This window comes from Nicotiana sylvestris, chromosome 1, assembly GCF_000393655.2.
Source record: "Nicotiana sylvestris chromosome 1, ASM39365v2, whole genome shotgun sequence".
In the NCBI taxonomy this organism is placed as follows: domain Eukaryota; kingdom Viridiplantae; phylum Streptophyta; class Magnoliopsida; order Solanales; family Solanaceae; genus Nicotiana; species Nicotiana sylvestris.
In genome coordinates this window covers 21,556,910-21,575,208 of record NC_091057.1, presented here as the reverse complement: position 1 = coordinate 21,575,208, position 18,299 = coordinate 21,556,910, and the positions used below count along the sequence as shown (strand labels likewise).

The 18,299-nt window shown below is 40.4% G+C and overlaps 1 long non-coding RNA gene across 1 annotated transcript; it reads left to right on the top strand.

The window, feature by feature from the left end:
* Window positions 1-15,455: 15,455 nt before the first annotated feature.
* LOC104226801 (uncharacterized) lies at window positions 15,456-18,299 on the top strand. Its single transcript, XR_011402664.1, has 4 exons — window positions 15,456-15,867; window positions 16,246-16,388; window positions 18,000-18,091; window positions 18,249-18,299. It is a non-coding gene; the product is annotated as an uncharacterized lncRNA (long non-coding RNA).

Genomic DNA, 18,299 nt, shown 5'->3' with positions numbered 1-18,299 from the left:
AAGGGAAGGAACATCTCAGTTAGCAATTTGAAATGACGACAAGGGATTTCACCAAGAGAACACAAGATAACAAAGCAACAAGAAATACAAAAGCAAGTGTGAAGATTTAGATAGGATTTTGTAATTCGTAGCTTAGGCTAGCTTCTTTTTATTTTGACATGGTGTAATAAGGGAGGTCAGCAAGCAGCAACAACAACAGTCGCAGTGAAATCACAGCTCCTAGTAGTCCCAGCTACCAGACACTCCCGAACTACAGCTTCTATTGATTGTTTGCATTTTATTTGTGCATTTTAATTCATATGAAAATACAAAAAAAAAATATACATTTGGCATTTGCATTTAGGATTTAACTTCAAATTTTAGGATTAATTAGGAGTTAATTTATTTTATAACAAAATATAAAGAAAATAACAAAAATAATCCACTTTTGCATTCTTAATTGTTAATTGCTGAATTTGTCACGAAATAGATTTTAAACAATTTTAGGAGTTAATTAGTTTAACTTTGAAATATATTAAGACTCTATTTTACTTTTTGCATTTTTATAAAATCAAAGAAAATAGACCTTTTCCAATTTTTACCATTTTACAGGATTTTGTAGGATTTTTATTTAATTGTTTGCATTTTTGTGCATGTTTAAGTTTTATTTAAGTCATGAAAAAGTACGAAAATATCATGCATTGCATTTAGGATTTGTTTTTACGTTTTTAGAATTAATCAGTAATTATTTGCTTTATAAAAATTTGAAAATCACAAAAATAGTCCATTTTTACATTTTTTGTCTTTTAATTTTTAGTTTATTAATTTTCTTCTTTTAATTTAGAATTACATATTATTTATAATTTTTATAATTAGCTAATTAGTTTAGTTTCACACTATTGGATAGTTTAGGATTTTTTTTTTAATTTGTAGGATTTTTAATTAAAAAATTTTTAAAATAAAAAAAAAAGAAATTTGGAAAAAAGAGTTTAATGTGAATATGGGCCAAATCCTATACCCAAATAGTGCCCAATTCGGACCAGCCCAAATGCCCAAAACCCCTCTTCTTCTTTAAATCGAGCCCAACCCCCTTCTTCTCAGAAACCCGCCCAGATGCCAACCCAACCCGTCCATATACACGCAAATACAATCAGACCCCCAGACCCCTAATCCCAAACCGCGACTGTTCTTCTTCTTTGAAGAACACGCGAGTCAAGCCCCAAATTCGTCCCAAAAAATCGTCAAAATTCACGCGAGTGAGCATCAAGCCCTAACCCACGCGTCCCTCTATCTATCCTCTTGCTGTTGCTAACGGATTTTCTGATGCCAAGATTCACTTTTGTTCACTCGCTCGATTTTGAGCGAAGGCACGCGATTGGAAGGTCCTAGAGACAATTCGTTGGATGAATGTGAGGCATTGGATTGATTTCGTTCAATCCGAGCCCCACATTCATCAGGGTTCGTTTCATAAAAGGACTCAATCCGATTTTTTTTGGGGAAGAGGAATTTTGGGAAGGAAAAAGTTTGGAGGTTCGATTTCTAATTTCTATTTTGATTTTCTGATTCTTGGCGTTTGTTTGATTGATACAAAACCCTCGTTCTTTTGGATTTTCTTTTAGTTTCAATCCCAGAAAATACAGAAAATATCCCAGATTTCTATTTTTCCTTGTTAGAGTAAAAACAAATGAAAAATAAAAAAGAGTTTCGATTTTTTTGCATATCATCTTTGGTTTAATCGTGCTTGTGATGGAGTTGGTTTACAAATGGAGCTCGTTTGAGAATTGCTGAGTTCGTCGCTGTCTAGACTTCTGATTTCTGCTCGTCTTTGCTACTGATTTGGCTGTGTTTCGAGCCTTCTGTTATTTTACTGCTGAAAGTTTGGAGTCGAAACTGTGTAATCGCCTTCGATTCTGTTATCAAAAGAAGTTCGAAATTTCAGGTTCAATCTTCATCTCTCTGTTCTTGTGATTCTGTTTCGTTTTAGTGCTTTGAACTATGTGTTTCTGTCTCGAGTGCTCTGTTTGTGCTAGGATCGAACCTCGTGTTGAATGAATTCATTCTCAGTAGTATGATGTATTTGAGTATTTTCAGTTAGTAGATATCGATTTGAATAATCGTCTTTCATTACCTACATGTCTTGACGGTTGTTCAAGCTTGAAGAATATTCTGAATCAAGTGTCGTCGACTTTAAATGAACAATGTGCTCATGTTTATTCTGGTTCTGTTTAGCTTAGTTTACATATGAATTGAACTCTGAAATTGTCTGCCCTGCAATACTGGTATGAATCTGATTGTTTGACGAATGCGTTTGATTAAAGTCAGATTCGATTCTTGGTCGTTTGAGTTGATGAAACACGTCAATTGCTGTTAGAATTAGTTTGATTAACTATTTGATAAAGAAATTTGTCATTGTTCAAATGATCCATAGTTCAGTAATGTGTTCTCTTGAGCTTGTTGTAAATGTTTGGATCGAATTTGTTCGTATAAGCTCGAAACGAGTTCCATAAGCCCTGTTTGATATGTCTATTTCCCTTCATCCTGTCATTCTGCCAGAATAGGACTATATTCTCTGGCTTCTTCTTTTCAGTTTTAGGTTTTGTTGATATATGCTACTGATTTAACAAAAGATCAGCTTGAATTCGTGGTAGTTTCGCGTTAAGGGATCTTTTTTAATGGTCCAGGTCTGTTTGTTTCAATTGTTTGGACTTAAGATTTAAGTTTGAGGTTCAGTTGTGTGAGTTGTGCTCATGTTTGAAGTTCAATTTCAGTGATCATACTAGCTAGGTGAAATTAAGGGAAGAGGCGCGGCTGATTTCAGTTGTTTTGTCCTAGAGTCAGTTTTGTTGGTCTTCATTTAGTGTATTTTCTCCATTGATTTTCAAGAAGAGTAGCAGAATAGTGTTTATTGTTTAAAGCTTTTGATTTGTTTCGTTGATTGAAGAAGAAGGTCCATTGGTTGGTAATTCTTTAGAAATAAGGTCCTGTTAACCCTTTGTTATGCCATGGATGTACAGATTCATTATTTCTCTTTTATGCAATTTGTCTTAAGTGAAAATGATTCAAATATAACCTATATGAAATTTTGGTACAATGAATTGGTGATCAGACATTTAAGTGTTGATAGAGGAGTCATTTCCTATAATTATTTATTGGTCCTGGATCGCAATTTGAGTCATAGTTTTATCAAGATGGGGCCTATCGCTAATTGGGTTTCTCACATAACTGAATGTTGATTTCATTTTATTTGTTTTAGTTATTAAGGTCAGCTCAACTGTTCGTTTAGATTGGACTCAAATCACGCTAGGCCTTTATCTAATTAATTGGGCCTTTGAGTATACTTGAGACGAGCCTCGCCCAATAAACACAATTGCGGGGCCCTCAATAGAGGGTTAGTAAAATAATTAAAATTTGGGAGGGCCGTTTAGCAAATTTCACGGCCCTCCCTAAAATGATACTACGTTAGAATCTTTGAGCACGATTTATTTAAATTACTTTCTTAAACTCGGGTGTGCATTTCATGTGACCCAAATCAAATCCCAAAACGTTGAATAAAATGTGTTTAGGATTGCGGGTGCATTTCATGTGGCGCATTCCAAAGACATGTTTTAAACAACGTTCAATTTTCTTTAAATTTGAATAATAAGCGGTTAAAAGTAAAAATTGGCACATAGGATCTTCATGTAATAAAGTCAGATGAATAAGCTAAATACAACAGTTAAGCGAATGTGCTAGAACCACGGAACCTGGGAATGCCTGACACCTTCTCCCGGGTTAACAGAATTCCTTACTCGAATTTCTGGTTCGCGGACTATTAACAGAGTCATCTTTTTCCTCGGTTCGGGATTCAACCGGTAACTTGGGACACCATGAATCTCCCAAGTGGCGACTCTGAATCTCTTAATAAAACAAATCCCGTCTCGATTGTCCTTTAATTGGAAAAACTCCTTATACACCCTCCCCGGGGTGTAGTGCCAAAAGGAGGTGTGACACTCGCTACATGAAATGCACCCGCGATTCGCGACATATTTATTTTATTATTGTTTGAAGTTGTTATGATCGGGTCACATGAAATGTACCCCCGAATTTGGGAATTAGGTATCATAACTACGTCATGGGAACTGTACCCATAGCCACGATAATGTATTAACAATTGTGCCTAAAGCAAACTAGGTTGTTTATGAATTAATTTTCTAAAGCTAATTTAAGATTATTGTGAAGGCCATGTTATGGAAATTAATATAGAAAAAGAAATAAATTATTTACAAAAAAATGAAACTAGCTTGTGAATTTTTATTAGCTCTTGGCCAACCAGACTTGATTTATCTAAATTCAAACGGCCAAAAATCTTCATTGCTTCAAATCAAAATATGAGATTCGGTTGCTAAACAATTTTAAAACAAAAGGCTCAAGTATGGAAATAAACCATCTACTAATTGAATGCATAAAAAAGTGATGGATCAATCATGCCAAATAAACAGCAGAGAAAGAAACTTCACAATTGCGTATATTTACTCTAATTTGTGTTATACGTAATGTGTAATGCTGAAAGAGAATCCTTACTCCATCACTTGAGTGCACAAATACTTCAATATGATATTTCAAGATACTATAGCAAAAGCAAAAGCTATTGTTTTAGCCGCTTTTAATATTTCGGAAAAAAATTAAAGTTATTTAAAACACATCGTAAGCCACGCTATATAAATGCACCCGCGGTTCGCAACACATTTTATTTAACGTTGTTGAGATTTGGATTTGGGTCACATAAATGTGCACTCGAGTTTAGGAAGGTAAATTATTAAAATAACGCGCCTACAACAACTCTGCACTTGCAACTTTGCGAGGGCCATGGAAAATCAACTAAGTGGCACGCCTCGAATTCTAAGGATTAAAATACTAATTAAGCAAGGGCCATGCATTTTAAGATTTTATTTGGCATGGCATGCCTGAAATTTTTCCAAAGGGCTATTCTCGACTAAAACAAACCACGAATATTCAATATTGTCTCCTAAACTACTTTGAGATTATTGAGAGGCCCTAACTTATGAACATTGATTTGTGGAAAAAATGATAAGAACAAATATTTTTCACATGAGTTCAATTAAGTAAATCTACTGATTCAAGGGATAGAGCTTATATAAAGACAAGAAAATAAACAAAATCATATCTAGGAATAGTAACTCTCGTTATACAACCAAAAATCAATGAATGTCTCAACATCTTGCAATCACTAAATTCTATAGTTTGCACATTAGTAATTAAGTGTTCACTGTTAATATGACAAAGACTAACCAAATGGACACTATAACAATTAAATTAAAAAGAAGACGCTGCCATGATCTAAATCCTTTAACAAAATAATTACACTCAACCTCCAATTAATCCACGCATTACAGAGAGTACGAACTAACATGGAAAATCAAATTAACTACATAAAATCAGTTTGTATCATTATCACCCCTCAGTATAGAGAAACGGGATTTGCTATGTTAACAAAATTCTTGCTGGCTTATAAAAGAAACAGTGAACTCGATCCCAAGGACCAAAACATAAACAACTCCCAAACACTAACTCTAAAGGTTAAGGCTAAATATCAAACGCAATACTATATCCATACGACAATTAACTTAAAAAAACGTGCACCATTACTGTAATTTCCAGCCAAGAATTTTAGCCTTAAGGTGACAGAATCCGTGAGTTTGCAAGACATGAAAAATAAAATTTATAAAAGAAAACATAGGAGCATTTTTTATTTCAGGCAAACATACATTCCAACACTAATTTGCAATAATCCATGTCTAGATTACAATTTTTTAGGTTGAGTTGTACCTGGTATGTGAAGAAAAGGAAAATGAAGCAACGGAAGGAGCTAGCATTCAGCAACAGAGAAGTAGCAAAATCAACATAGGCTCCAGCGACTGGTGGAGCAAGGAGCGATTTTTTTTTTTAAAACGCATGTCCTCCTTTTAAGCTCTGATGATCAACCCTTTAAAGAGCACTAATTAGTGTCATTTCCACTACCAAATTATCCTTTCCATTCTTTAATTGTCCATTAACTTAGTGCTTTTATCTAAATAGCTAGTGCACCACTATTATTTGTTAGCAGCCCCTATTCAATCATTGATGTTCAACTCCCAAATTATCCTAAAAATACTAACTAACTCTAAGTAGTAATTATCACAAATAATTAAATACCAAACTAAAGAAAAACACAAAATTTTGACATTAAACACTAAAATGCAAAAATACGTTATTTTTTGTGATTTTTTATTTTGTAAAACAACAATTTACTAAATTAACCCGAAAAATGTAAAAAATCAAATCCTAAGTGCAAATGCTATATTTTTGTGTTTTTTAATGCATTAATAAAATTAAACATGCACACAAAAACATGCAAACAATCAGGAAAATCGCACAATAATTCCGAGAATAACACATAATTAAAGAAAAGACCTAATTTTGGGAATTCTTTTGGAGTAATTCGTGTGAGGAAAAAATCACGTGCTCACACCAGTCGAAGATCAAAGCCGAGGATGACCAGTTGGGAGCCCCTTCGAGCTTAGTATACCCAAGCAGGCTCCTGGCAAAGGAGCCGAAAAGGAGCTGAAACTAAACAAAGAAAGGTACCAGCCATACCTCAAGGATAGGAGGAACGCTCCGAGGCGCAACCTATCTCGCAATGATTGGAGAGTGGATCGAGGACAGGACCCTCGAGGGCCCATCGATAGAACCAGGTTCGATCGAAATGTAGTGTAAACGGGTGTGCCCCACATATCAGAATACAACTTCAACGTCGATGTGTTAGACATCATGTTCGCCATCAGTAAAATCAGAGACGCCAAGTGGCCCAAACCTATATAGTCAGATCCTTCGCAAAGGAATTATAACTTAGTATGTGAGTTTCACAACACGCACGGCCACAAGACCGAGGATTGTCATCAGCTACGGGAAGAAGTAGCTCGGCTGCTTAACAAAGGACATCTTTGGGAATTCCTTAGCGATCGAGCCAAAAATCAGTTCCGAGAAAGGGAGGCCACCAAGATGAATGAGGCAAATGAGCCGCAACATGTCATCCACATGATTATGGGGGCGCCGATGCCCCGCAGAAACTCGTAATGAGAAGAACAAAAAATATCCATCACTAGTGAAAAGCGGACTTTGGGGATATATCCCCGAAGATGCCTTCACGTTCAGCAAAGAGGACACCGAGACCCTGTCTCAACCCCACAACGATGCACTGGTAATCTCCTTCCTTGTAAATTCTTTTTAAATAAAACGTGTACTCGTGGATCTAGGTAGCTCGGCTAATATTGTCAGGTCGAGGGTGATAGAGCAGCTCGAATTGCTCAACCAAATCGTGCACGCCACTCGGGTCCTCAACGGATTCAACATGGCAAGCGAAACAACGAAAGGAGAAATCATCCTCCCAGTTACCGTGGTCAGCACGACCTAAGACACCAAATTCCATGTAATCGAAGGAGACATGAGGTATAACGCCTTATTCGAGCGACCGTGGATAAATTGCATGAGAGCAGTGCCATCCACTCTTCACCAGATGATAAAATTTCCAACAAAGGACGGAATCAAAACCGTCTACGGGAACAACACACGGTGAGGGAAATGTTCGCAATACATGATGTGGTACCAACGTTCGTGCCTCCGTCCCCCGAATAAACCAAAGGGCAAATCGGGCCTCACCCTTGGTCGAACTTGACAAAACGAAGTAAAGAACCATACCACATTTTGCCTCAAGCAATTGAAATAGATCTGCCCTCACGATTGTGACAAATCAATCCCGAGGCATCGCCATCATATCTCACTTCAAGGTACGACCATCTCCCTTTTTGTTTCGAATTTAGGACTAACCCTTATGCAGGCACTCGACCGGAGCAGTCAGAACGCTAACACAGCCCAAAGACCTTTCTAAAAACGCACTCGTTGCACTCTTTTCCTTCGACCGAGTTTTTGTCCCAAAAGAAGGGTTTTACTGGCAAGGTTTTTAATGAGGTAACATCTGCGAGCTGCCTAAGGAAAACTCCGCAAATGCTCGAAACTTCTTTGCAGACAACTTTAAACGATGAGGAGCATTCCTCAAGATAGCTACCCGCTCAAAAAGGTCTTGAAATGCCAAATGGGGTTCCTATAGGAAAGTAATGTACCAGGCCAAACGGTTGAACGAACCGTGTCCATATAGCCAAGCTCCCGTCAAAAAATACCTTTGGTCAAATACACCTTCGCAAAGTAAGGTAGAAATTCTGTCGCCAAAAACGTCCCAAACACTCGGGGACTGACGCTAGCAATTCAACACTCAGACAGCCTCCGGGTCGAAACTCCGAAATCATAAAACCTTTAGGTAAGGCAATGCGAAAATCTCCAAGCGTCACCAACATCAAAGGTACCTTGAGTACTAGGAGACTGTCGTCAGTCTCCACGCACTTAAAAACCCGAGGCCGTAAGACCCCGAGCGAGCAAACTCGATCTAGCAAAGGTCTTTTCAACACAACAACACGTATTCACGTCAAGCAATCAAAGAGTATCTTTCACCAAAAGCATCTCGTACTCCAAAAGAAAGTTCAACATGCTCACGACAGGGATCCCTCCACCAAGTACGTCCCGAAATTCTCGGAGACATAGCGTCAACAATTTGGCACCCGCACGACCTCAGGGTCGGAACTCTGGACTCATAAGGCTCCGACAAGGCAATTCTAAGCTCACGAGTAATGGCCTTCGAGCCTAATCAAACTCGATGACTCAGGAATTGCCATCAATCGCCATACACTGGAAAACCCGAGGCTGTAAGACCCCGAGCAGGCAAACTCGGTCTAGACAGATCCATTTTACATAGTAACAAAAACTGTAAGACCTCAACGGGCATGATAAACTGTAAGACCTCAACAGGCATGAAAAACTGTAAGACCTCAATAGGCATGATAAACTGTAAGACCTCAATAAGCATGAAAAATTGTAAGACCTCAACAAGCATGAAAAACTGTAAGACCTCAATGGGCATGAAAATTTTGTAAGACCTTACTATAGGAATAAAACTCAATCCCGAAGTTTAGGTTATATGTCGCATTTGTAAGACTCCCGAAAGGGCATACCCTCGATGTAAACGCCTAAACTATCACTCGGGATCAAAAATAGCTCCGGCCAAACACATATGACTACGGTCAAAACGGCTGCACTAGCCAAATTAACGCGACTCGGGGATGCCCAACCGTCACTAACAAAATCATAGGCCATCACTCCGAATCTACTTCGAAAAGAACCGATTAAAATAGGCTACCCTCAACAGGCAAATGAGCTTCGACCATGTCATCTCCAAATCTCAAGGCTTCGAACTACTCAGCCTACGAGCTAAGCCTTCCGAGGTGCTCCAACATTGCCGCTAACGACTTGAAATCGAGGTTCTTCCCGAACAGACGACGGGTCAGGAAACATTATATCAAAAGACCTTAACGAGAGGAAAACAAAGCCTACAATATGCCCGCGGGCAAAAGCGTAAGAGTCATTGTCGTCAGCCAAACAAGTCTCAGGGCCGCACACTAAAAGGTCTCAATGACCAAAAGCGTAAGACCCACTTCCGCCAGCAAAAGAAAATTGAAAACTTGAGGATTAAAATGAGCTCGAGTCGTAACCCGATTTGGAGATCAGATCCAAAATAGTTAACTATACATGCCTAAGGGCACAGTGTAAGAGCCACCTTCGCCAGCTTTACGAGCCTCAAGGCCATATACCTAAAAGGTCACTTCGACCCAAGGCATATAAAAGCCATTTTCATCCGCCCATGCAGGCACAAAAAACTTGAGGGTCAACTTTGCTCGAGTTGCAACACGACTCGGAGACTGAACCCAAAATAGTTAAAATGCAAATGCCCATGGGCAAGGTGCAAGCACTGTTATCGTCTGCCCGTGTAGGCATAGGGGATTGAAGGTCAGGTAAGCCCAAGTCGAAGCTTGACTCGGAGACTAAACCCAAAACAGTCGAGCAAAGCGCAAAAGCTCTAATGCCTACTCGTGCTAAAAATCGCACTTGACCGAGCATAAAAGAGCCTCCGAACCTGTCTAATAAGCTCTGGATCCATAGGGCTCCCGCCAAATGCTGAAACCAACTCATCTGGTCGAAAGCAATGCAGAAAGAGATACAAAAGAGATAAAGTTTGAAGTTTCTTTTATTCACATACGCAAAATGTGTGTTCTCCATCTACAAACATGCTCTACGAATATCAAATACAAAATGGGGAAATGGCGAAATATACACTCCTCTCCAGAAGGTTATGGCCTACTAGCCCCAGCTTTACTCTCCGTGACATCGACAAGAAGTGACCAAGCATCACGCTCGTATGCCCTCGCTCGAGCCAACTCTTCCAAGAGGACGAAACCCCTGGCGCTAATCTCCTCGAGTACCTCTCTTCGGGATCTGCAACGAACATATTCCTCGATCCTCTTTTCACGATCAAGGGCCCGCTTCAACTCGGCTTGGGCATCAATAGCGTCCTTCAAATGAATTGTTATCTCCTGATCAGCCTTCCGACTCAATGCTGCTTCAGTCCGAGCATCGATTATCTCAGCCCTGACCTTCGAGAGATCGGACTCGAGCTTCACGATCATATTCACTTGAACTGAAGCACTATCGCGAGCCAGGCGGAGTTGGGCCTCGAAGGCGGGAACCTTAGCCAAATCGCCCTTCTCCTCTAAAGCGTGAGCTTGCACCTAAGCCCTCAGTTCACCATAAGCATTCTTAACTTTGTCGTCTTCGGTACTCAAGGGCCTCTATCTTTTTCTGCAACTAAGATAGGGAAAAGGATTAACCTTAAGGGTCAAAAGGGCGGAACGTGTACTACGAAAGGTTACCTGCTCCATCAAATAGCTCTCGTAATTCGAGCTCTAGTACGCCTCATATCTCTAGTGCATTAACTCAACCTCCTTCTCCTCGCTGAGGAGCCTAAGGGACTCACCCTTATTCAGAACTTTCCGAAGCCTAGCCCCATGACGGAGCAGCTCAGGCCTGAGCCTATCAAAGGCCTACCGAAGAAAGACTCGATAAGAAAAGAAAGACGCAAAATGCAGAAGGACTATGCCGAAACTCACCACGAAGTGAAGACGACGGACTTCCTCGAAGGTCGAGCACACTCCTGTTAGCCCAGCCCCTTCGGCCCTAGAAGAACCAACCTCGATTGAGGCATATTCACTCGGAGGAACCACCATTCTGGAACCAAAGACTCCGGGAACAACAAGTTCGGCGATGTTCTCTCCTTGAAGACACGGGCCCGTTTAGCCCCACTAAAAGCTCCATCGCACTGCGAGTGTAATTCCCTTTTACCTCCATCGTCCCTAGGCTCGGAGACCGATGACCCCTCCCCTTCTTTGGAGGAACACAATCTCGCCCCAAGGGACCGCCCGATACCTGCGACAGCAAAGCCAGTACAAAAGAAAGGGGTAAATGTCATCTCAAATATATGAAAACCAAGGTAAAAGCAGCGTACGTGCATACCTTGGTATTTAACTTCCTATCTGCCACGGGACACAGCTCGCCACCTACGCTCGTCGCAAGTCGAATAGGTCGCCAACCTCCGGACGTAGCCGGGCAAATTGGGAACTTCGCCCGGCATCCATGAAGTTGCTGCAGAAAAGGAGGAAACACAATTACTAAACTGGTTTTCGCTATAAGCAAATCTAAGAAAGCACGAAACAATCCACTCACGCATATAATTTCATCCCTCAGGAAATGGCATGAGCTCCATGGGGATAATGTCAACCGTCCGAACTCGGACGAATCGACTGACCCACTTTTGATCCTCATCTTCCTCATCATCAACAACAAAGGGCGTGGGCGAACGGCACCGCAGGGTTAGCAGGCCTTGATTGTGGAAGGGCCGGTACAGCCTAACGAGGTGACTAAGCATGAATTCAAGCCCGACCTTCTTCGCAAAGAATCTCATCATCATCACCACTCGCCAAAACGATGGATGTATCTGCGCCAAAGTAACCCGATACTTCAGGCAGAAATTAAGCACAACCCTATCAAGAGGGCTTAGTGTGAAAAGGGTACAAGTATACGTTCAGGAACCCATCAACGGAGTCCGTAATGCTCTCATCCGGGGAAAGCACTTGCATCGCTACCCCCTCGCCCCATCCGCAGTATCTCCTCACCATCTCCAGATGTTCATCTCTTATCAAAGACACAGTCTTCAGAGTAAACTCCCGCAGATCCTGAGAATTGGGAGTGGAACTCTCCCCTCCCGTCAGGCCGACCCTGAAGTAGCTGCCATTGCTATGGTAGAATTGGCAGACTGAAGCAGGGACCTATACCAACACTTTTGTGCTTAAGGAAATGAATGACCCGATGCCAAGGCGGAAGGATATCTATCTAAAATAATGGGATCTTCCAAAGAAGCAAGAGCCACCCCACATATATGTGGGAAACAGTAACGATTCGCGTATCCAGGGTAAGGCCCGGGAGGCCAACAGCCTCGGTACAGATCCCGGGGTGGTACCAGACCCCAAAGACCTCCATCGATAAGAAGTTAGGTTTCAAGGAGCCAACTGCATCATCTCCAGTCCCAAGGTGGTGCCCAACCTCGAGGATCTCCATCAAAAAGAAGTCTGGCTTTGGAAAGCCTTCAGCGCCATCATAGAGCTCGGGGCGATATCCGATCTCGTGGTTTCCTTTCTAAAAAGAAAAATAAGCACTTTAAGCTCCGCCAACGAGGGCTCGATCGCAGAAAATCACCTAAATACGAATAACCCCTTCCTCAGAAGCCTGCCTACAGCACCTCAAAAGGTTATCTACGCCAAGCTCAAAGTAAAAGCTCTGAATGCCCGAAGTCAACTTTCGTTTTGGTGCTCTATCTCCATGGGGCTCAAGGGCCCCGATTATCCAGGTTTATCGGACCACTTCGAGCTTGATTTCGAGAACAGTGATGAGCTCGAAAAGGAGCTATTTCTGTCGACCAAAGGCCAAAATAATATCGGCAATCATCAACAGAGGCATACATTCAAAATCTCCGCGAACGCACAAGAGTATATGAGAACACGACAAAAATCAAAAGTGGAAGTAAAGGAAATATCTTCACATTTGGTAAATATCAACTACAACAGCCATCGAAGGGTCCTTACATACAATTACAAAAGCCCGCAAGGGGTTCTAACGTAGAAAGGAAGAAACAAAAAGGTGTACACGCGTGATAAAGGCCTAGAAACTGGTCTACTCTCGAGGGTCCACCTCTTGCAACAAGCACTTTCGGACACGCATCCTCAGAAGCCTCATCCCGGCCTTCCATACTGATATCCCCAAAGGATAGGGCGAGAAGCAGAGAGGGATGTAAAAATGCCATAGCTCGCCGAAGGTCGAGGACCCTTGCTGGCCAAGAGAACCTCGGAGAGACAGCGGACTAGAATCCACTTCTTGGAACACTTAGTCGTGCAAGCTACCAGCTCGGGGCAGAGTGCCACATCGATCCAGGGTATGAAGGTGAGCAGCCGTGTATAATACGAGCCTCTTTCTGAGCAGTGGCATATGATCCGAAGAGCTTTTCACGAGCAAGGAAAGTTGACCCCCTTATGTTATCATCTCGAGTAAACAAGGGCAGCGACAACAGATGTAACAACAACCACAGTAGCAACATGATGGTATGATCGTGCTCGACAAGTGGAAGCTACGGCAAGAGGCCGCAATACAGCCTACGGGAGCTCTGCCAAACGGCCTTGAGGCCACAAACCCCAAACATGATGTTCAATGATTAATGAAGATAATAAGAAGAAATGGTTGAATGAGCATATGAAGGTACTTGGATAAGAAAAACAACACCAGAGCACCCCCCATTTATAGGGGCAACAACACGGTCATCGAGGCTTTGGAAGACTGATCGGCGGACGTAATTACTACATTCTTGAAGAGCCGAATCGACGGTGGTACTTTCACCTTGGAGAACGGGAATCGATAGTGCATTGAATGATGTCAAATACACAAGTCCGTGGGGCATCCCAGCTGTCGCAAAAGCTCGCGCCACAGGTTGCATCATTGGTATGATGTCACCGCGAGAAGCTCGTAGAGTCAGGTGTCAGAATCATTTCCCATTGCTTCATTCTAAGAAACGCGTAGACTATTTGTATGCAGCGAAATCAGATGGCTTAATTTCTCGCTATCGAGCCACTTGAGAAGAATATCTCGATAACCCGAGGACGTGGAGTTGCGACCGAATCCCCTCTCTCGAGGCTCGTTGAGACCCGACTCAGAGAAGATGAAGATCGAGGCTGGAACAAAAAGGGGAGTTCCCAAGGCACGCGGCTAAGACTAATAGAGCCGGTCTACCCAGAACCTGTGTCGAGGCGTCACATCTAGCCGTCCCATCTCCATGCTTTTATAATTAATGTATGTTGTACTGTAAATGGTTTCTCCTCCTATATAAAGGCAACCCTCACCACCTTGTAAAGGGTTGTTGTTGCTTCAACCATTCTACACAAGATCAATAATATCTCTCTCTCTCTCTTTCTTCTCTCTAACCTACTCGCTCGAGGCCACTCTTAGCATCTATTGCTTTCATACTTGTTCTTCATTTATTGCTTGGTATTGGCCATAAATAGTTATCTTCAATTATATTCTAATTGTTATCCCTTCCCCAGTTAACCCCGATAGCTCGAGCTTGAGCTTGAGCCGGATATCGACCCCAAGGCCCTTCACCGACTAATCCGAGGCCCAGGCAGCAAGCCCCCTGGTTTGCTTACTGCTCCATTTTAGCTTGTATCTCATCGTTAAACTTCATACTCCTAGCAGCAACTGCTCTAACAACTAGCATAAAAATAGATCACATATTTTTAGAGTCCCATTACAAATTTAATTGTTGTTACCATTTTCACGGTAAACACAAGCTTAATTCTACCACGGACCTCCAAATTATATTTCGGAAATACTCCTAAGTCTAAAATCACCCAACGAAGCTAATTGAATCATAATAATCCTAATCCGAATTCGTCTACTCATAAGTCAACTTTCGATTGACTTTTCTAACTTAACTTTCTAACTAAGAGACTAAGTGTTCATTTCACTCCAAAACTACTCTGAACCCAAACCTAGCTACCAGCTCGATATAACTCAACACAACTGAACAACACATAAATAAGCATAGATGGGGGAAATGGGGCTATAACTCTCAGAACGAACGACCGGGTCGTTACATTTCTTCTCAAATTTGCCATTTTGTTATGTATTGGTTAACAACTCAACCGACTAAATTTCTAAGGTTAATCTGAAAGTGCTTTCTGAAGGCAGAAATAGAGTTAGCAACTGCCTCTGAAATTAGTGAATGAATTCTACTCATGAACACCGTGCAAAATGCTGACTATAATGTTGAAGAGAATGCATCTTCTTGTTAAATTCTCTGAATTTCTTCTCTTGCTACTTTGTTTAAAAGAAGTGAGCTGGTATTTTGAACCATAGTGTTACAAAGATTTTATGATGTCAAAATGAACACTCATTTCTATTCCTCTACGACAGTAATATTACCTTTATTGTGACAACTTTCCTGCCCCGCAACCCAGCAACATGAAGTGCATGAAATTTTTTTGGAACAATGAATGATAAAGCATGCGTGACATATTGGCTCAATATACTCCAGGTGTGCGATGCATCAGAACCATTTGTAATGTTCTTCAGCAGAAAAGCCTTTTCTCTTGTTAACTAGCCTCTTTCCTTTGAAAGTAAACCTACAGAATCTTGGTGAGACAGCGCGACCTTATTGTGTAGCTCATAATCCTCCTCACACACCTGAACATACAATGCTTAAGTGGACCACGGACCACCCTTTACCCTCAGTTGCTGCATCAATAGCTTCATTCGAGCTAGATCAAATCCAAGGAAAGAGTGGAATATGATTTTGTAGAACATATCAAGGTATAAATCCTTTTCAATACAGATTACTGAGTTGCTTCAAAATCGATGTTCCTTGTAACCTGCTATACTGATTGTACTGGTGTTACATTTTAACTAGTTCCTCCAACTCAAACTTAAAAGATAACCACTTTGGCTTTCACCGCTTATTGATGTTATATTTATTGAAATACTTTCAAGTTATGGCTTCCATGAGGATGGACTAAAGGTAGTACCATTTGTGCTGGCAAGCTTAATGGACTTTAACTTGAAGCATGAGACAAGTTCCTAAGAGAACAGAAAATAATAATACACATTAAGTTTTCATCAAAAGGAGAAAGGAAATCCATGAGAACAATACGGTGTGTCGATAATAATCTACTTTTTCTCATTCTCAAGCAGGCACGATTGTTGCACAGGGTCTGCTTAGGAGAACCAATAGTGTCCTGAACTATCCCAAACACAGTACCTACCTGGACAGAAATAGGAGCTCACCTCCTCGTTACTAGATTTCTCAAGAGTTTCATCACCACAAGATGCATAATGTAAGTTACAATAGCTTCAGCTTGTATTATTCTAATCCCAAAATGGTTATGTCTCAGAATTTAGAGATGGCAATGGGGCGGGGCGGTTGCGGGGGAGGGGTTGCCGGGCGGGTTCATCCTTAACCCGCATAAAGTTCAACCCGCTCCGTACCACATAGCAAGATATTCTGTTTTCAAACCGCCCTGCCCCGCCTCGCACAAACCCGCTCCGCCCCGCCCCGCCCCGCAAAACAATTTTTTTTTCATTTTTAACAAGTAGTTTCTATTTAAAAAAATTCCAAACAAATTAATGATAACCAATGGCCTTCTTATCTCTTTTTCTCGATAGTTCAGTTATGTCCATAATATTTTTCATGTGCTACTATATATCTACTACTAATCTTGATAGAAAATATCTTTTAGCATATTATTCCATAATAAAAGTAGTAATTTTATTAGTGAGTTAATTATAATAATCAATTTTAAAATATCTTCTTAAAACTAGTATGCTACATTCCTACCGAATAGATGCATCAATATTATATTTTAATGACCCAAAAAAGTGGTAATATCTGAATATGAACTAACAAAATTTAATATATAAATAAAGATATAAAGATGAGCAAGGGAACATTTATAAAACAGATTCCAAATGAGAAAGCATATTACAACTCTACGAAACATTTGATTCTTCTTTGATGAAAAGTAGCAAATGTGCGATGCAGGTATTAAACAAATGCATAACCCGCAATCGCCCTGCAATCGCAGTTAAATTAAAAACAATTCTTGAACCCGCACCGCCCCCGACCCGCATAAGCTTAAACCCGCCCCGCCCAACCCCGTTTGCCATCCCTAAGTCAGATGTTATTTCTATCCATCTACTGCCTCATCTTATAACATGCTATGATGCCAAAATTATTTTATTGAACGAATCTCGTTTACTTAAAATTTCCTCTTACTTTCTATTCTCAGATGTACTTAGTGTAGCCTTTCTTACTATATGAACATGTTAATTTTTTAGATGGGCGGCTGCGAAATTGTGGTTGTGAGAGATATGGTAAAGTTTTTGTAGTAGAATAGTTTGAACTTCTCTGCTTGGTGAGGCATTTACTAGTTTTAAACTTAATGATGTTCATTTTTCATATTTAATGCACTATGAGATTAACTAGATTAATAAGCTTTACTTCCTGTAGGTTTATAGTAACTTTTCTTTTAATTTTCTGAAGTTGTTCTAGTAAAATGAACCTGCTATTTTTGTTGCTTTTTTGTGTATGTTGGAGTTAGTCCCTCCATCTGGTTATACATTATACCTTTTTTCCTCCATCTAGAGCGTCTTCTTTGTTCTTTGTCTTTTTGTTATAGAGTAATTCCAGTGGCACAAGAGGGAAAATTATGGCCTCCACAACGTGTTTCCAGATTTGGATTTGATGATGTACTGATGTTAGAATGGTTTAGATATACATTTGTTGTTTCTATTTTCTTCTCTCTGCCTATTTTTTCTTTCTTTTTTTTCTATTTTCTACTCATACGAAGGATGTGCTCTCTTCCTAGTTAATGCTATTTGTAATTTTCAAGATCTTGAGGTGAAGTTTGTAATTATTTCATGAAGATGAATTTCATTTTGTTTCTTAGTGTAGGTTGGTAATGAAGAACAAATTCATGTTACTATGCATATGAAGGAGATAACCCAACTTTGTTGCGAGATATTATTGGCTGCTTGACAAGTATGAACCATTTTAGTACATAGTTCCTAGCACTACGTTGTCGAACCTTTCCTCCCTTGTTTTTCTTCTGTTAAAATTTAGTGGCTCACTTTAGTAATTAGATAAAATATAGATGCATCCGCTGATTATGATTTTTTCGGTTTGCTCCATTTATCAGGACTCTTAAACATATAACACCTCCATTATCGTCAAACTCAAGAGGTTTGTT